Consider the following 4,259-nt stretch of genomic DNA (forward strand, 5'->3'; position numbering starts at 1 on the left):
GCCTCCCTATGGCGGTCTCTCCTTGAGGACATCATTTTAAGTTGGAGTATGGTTGCGTCTGTCTGCCTACAATGCGGGAGACTTGGGTTCAATCCCTAGGTCGGGAAGATCTCCTGGAGAAGGAAATGGCCACCCCACTTCAGTATTCTTTCCTGGAAAATCCCATAGATGGGAGCCTGGTAGGCTGCGGTCCATGGGGTTGCAAAGGGTTGGACACAGCTGAGTGACTTCACTCACTCACTATGGTTGCTTTATAGTTAGTTTCTGCTGTACAGCAGAGTGAGTCATCCACCTGTATACACATATCTCCTCTCTTTTGGATTTCCTTCCCTCTCAGGTCAGGCTTCCCTGGTGGCTCAGAGGTGCCTGCAGTATGGGAGACCTGGGTTCCATCTCTGGGTCAGGAAGATCCCCTGGAGAAGGGAATGACTACTCAGTCCAGTATTCTTGCCTGGGGAGTTCTATGGACAGAGGAGCCTGGTGAGCAAGAGTCCATGGGGTCCCAAAGAGTTGGACATGACTGAGTGAATAGCACTTTCACTTCTCCACTTAGGTCACCACAGAGTATGGGGTAGAGCTCCCTGTGCTCTACAGTAGCTTCTCTGTAGTGTCTGTTTTATATACTGTGGTATATACATCTGTCACTCCCAATCTCCCAATCCATCCCATTCTACCCCCACCTTGCCCCATTGGTATCCATATATTCGTTCTCTGTGTCATGTCTGCTTTACAAATAAGATCATCTGTACCGTTTTTCTAGATTCCCCATATATACTTTAATATACGACATTTGTTTTCCTCTGACTTAACTTCAGTCTGTAGGACAGTCTCTAGGTCCACCCATGTCTCTGCAAATGACACAATCTTTTTATGACTGAGTACTGTTCTGTTGTCTATAGGCACTACGTCTTCTTTATCTCTCTGTTGACTGACATTTAGGTTGGTTCCGTGTCCTGGCTGTTGTAAATAGTGCTGCGGTGAGCACTGCGGTGCGTGTGTCTTTTTGAACTGTGGTTTTCTCTGATCCTCGAGAACTGTTTTAATTGCCAATAACTGAATTATGAACCAAAAGTTACCTAAATGATGAGAATGTTTAATTTCTCACTTAATTCTTAATTTCACTTAAGAACCTAGGAGGTCATTGCTCTAGAGAAGGCTCAGTGGTTCAGTGAAGATATCAAGGATTCAGATTCTCTCCATAACTGTGCTCTGCCATCTTCAGGGTGTTGGCGAGGGCTATCTTCATGGTCACAAGACGGCTGCAGCACTTCCAGGCATCACATTCTCATAGTAAACACGAGACCTACAATCTGCCCCAAGAAATTATTGGTACACACAATTAACCAATTGGGAAAAAAATCATCTTTTTATAGCCTGTCAGTGAATGGAGGGAATGATAATAGTGGCTACCGCACCTGACACCAAGGAGATGGCAGACGCAGTGATGGTATTTTGCATACTTTACCTTATCTACCTCTCACAATTTGCCCCACTTCCCAATGACAACTGAGATTCAGAGAGGTCAAGTAATTTGGCCTATTTTATTACCAGGAAATGAAGAAACTGGCATTCATACTCCAGTCTGTTGACTCTAGGCCTGTTTTTTTTTTTTTTTTTCCTTTTTAAAATGAAAGGAATACATATTTACGGTAAGAATCTCAAACAGTACTGACCTTGACTTTTCGTTTTTCAACACTGTATGTGTTCATAATAAGAATTTTAAATAGTGTAAAGTGTAGAGTGAAATTTGCCTTGCTCCCCACTGGGCAGTTCCCACAGTTCCCACCAGGAAACTTCCTCTGTAATCATAAACTCAGGTTTCTAAATATTTTGTATAAATTAGGTCAATTTAGACACTAGTCTGCATTTATTTTTAAAAATTAATGTATCTTGCAGATATAATGTTGCCATATATAGATTCTGCTTTCTTTTTTGTAGATATGTTGTAATACATAGAATGCAATTGCTTTTTAAAAAAATAATTAAACTAGTCCTTTCTGCTGGAATTTGTTATTTCCTATATTTTTTGCTATTAAAAACATGTAAAAATAAGTATCATTATATGTATAGTCTTGTGTACATGCATAAGAATAAAATTTTCAACTGGTGGTACATATAAAGTATCTATAGATAATTGGCAAATTGGTCTTCAAAAAGATTATACAGTAATACATGAAAATTTTTATTTTCTCAGACTTATACCAATGTTTGAGTCTTATCAAACTAATGTTTTGGCTAATTTGATGAGTGAAAAATGATATCTTAATGCTTATTTTGATTTGCAATTCCTTTACTATGAGTAAGATTCTGTTTAGCCAGACTGCCTAGATGAGAATTCCTATTTGGTCCTCGGAAGTTGTGTGATGTTGGGCAAGTTGCTGAGCCCCATGATTTCAGTTTCTTCCTCTGTTAAATGGGGATATGAAAATGGCCTTACTAGTTGGATTTCAGGATTTAATGACATCACGCATGTAGAGTGCTAGCATAATTCCTAGCTGGAAATAAGGGCTAAGTAAACGTTGTAGCCGTTACTGTTATCTCCTTACAGACCACTTGAATCTGTTTATGATCTGCCTGCATATATCTATATTCAATTTGTATTGGATTCTTCTTCTTCTTGATTTGTTAGAACTCCTTTTATATTAATATTACATGGTCCTTTACAATATGTTACAAGTATTAGGTTGATGCAAAAATAGTTGTGGTTTTGCATTGTTGAACTTTGCTGTTGGATATTGGAATACATTTTAAAATAAATGTGATTATGTTATACATCATTTTAATGTGCATTTCTCACTTTATATTTTTTTGTTAATGACATTACTTGCCATTTATTTTATATTTATTGTAGACTATAGAAGTGATGTTAGGCAAAAAGCACATTTAAGTTTTTTTTTTTTTTTTTTAATTCGAGTTCAAAATGGGTCATAAGTCAGCAGAGAGAACTCAGAACATCAGCAACACATTTGGCCCAGGAACTGCCAATGAACGTACAGTGCGGTGGTGGTTCAAGAAGCTTTGCAAAGGAGATGAGAGCCTTGCAGATGAGGAGTGTAGTGGTGAGCCACTGGAAGTTGACAACAACCAGTTGAAAACCATCATCGAAGCTGATCCTCTTACAACTACACGAGAGGTTATTGAAGAATTCAACATTGACCTTTCCATAGTTGTTTGGCATTTGAAGCAAATTGGAAAGGCAAAAAACTTGGTAAGTGGGTGCCTCGTGAGGTGACTGAAAATAAAAAAAAAAATCATTGTTTTGAAGCGTTTTCTTATTCTACGCAACAACGATGAACTATTTCTCTATCAAATTGTGACGTGCGACAAAAAGTGGATTTGATATGACAACTGGTGACAACCAGCTCAGTGGTTGGACTGGGAAGTTCCAAAGCACTTCCCATAGCCAAACTTGTACCAAAAAATGGTCATAGTCACTGTTTGGGCATCTGCTGCTGATCTGATCCACTACAGCTTTCTGAATCCCAGTGAAACCATTGCCTATGAGAAGTGTGCTCAGCAAATTGATGAGATGCATTGAAAACGTCAACGCTCTCAGCCGGCATTGGTCAGCAGAAAGGGCCCAAGTCTTCTCCACGACAACACTTAACCACAGGTCACATAACCAATGCTTCAAAAGTTGAACAAATTGGGCTACAAAGTTTTGCCTCATCCATGTGACCTCCCGCCTATCGACTACCACTTCTTCAAGGATCTCTTGACAACTTTCTGCAGGGAGAACATTTCCAAAACCTGCAGGAGACAGAAAATGCTTTCTAAGAGTTTGTTGAATCCCAAAGCACGGGTTTTTATGCCCTAGAAATAATTTCTCACTGGCAAAAATGTGTTGACTTTAATGGTTCCTATTTTGATTAATAAAGATGTGCTTGAGCTTAAGAATGGTTTAAAAATCACAGTCTGAAACTGCAGTTACTTTTGTACCAACCTAGTACTTTTGTTTACATTAGGCACTTTTTGCAGAGCAGTTTTAGGTTCACAGCAAAATTGAGAGGAAGGTCCAGAGTTTCCCCATTTGCTTCCTGCTCCCGCACATGCACAGCCTCCCCCATTATCAACATCCTCCCCCAGAATGGTACATTTGTGACGACCGATGAACCTACAGTGACGTATCTTTATCACCAAAAGACCAGCGTGTATATGAAAGTCCGTTCTTGGTGGCCATGGACATGCTGGCCCTCTCAGCCTTTGGTGGGGCTGCCTCCCCAGTGGCTCCCTTCTAGGGTAGTACAGCAGTGGATGTA

The 4,259-nt window shown here is 39.9% G+C and overlaps 1 long non-coding RNA gene across 1 annotated transcript; it reads left to right on the forward strand.

Annotated features, from left to right (window-relative positions):
- Nucleotides 1–422: 422 nt before the first annotated feature.
- Nucleotides 423–3,892, forward strand: LOC102396108. Its single transcript, XR_328257.4, has 2 exons — nucleotides 423–480; nucleotides 2,915–3,892. It is a non-coding gene; the product is annotated as an uncharacterized LOC102396108 (long non-coding RNA).
- The last annotated feature ends 367 nt before the right edge of the window (nucleotides 3,893–4,259 follow it).

This window comes from Bubalus bubalis, chromosome 4 (genome assembly GCF_019923935.1).
Source record: "Bubalus bubalis isolate 160015118507 breed Murrah chromosome 4, NDDB_SH_1, whole genome shotgun sequence".
In the NCBI taxonomy this organism is placed as follows: domain Eukaryota; kingdom Metazoa; phylum Chordata; class Mammalia; order Artiodactyla; family Bovidae; genus Bubalus; species Bubalus bubalis.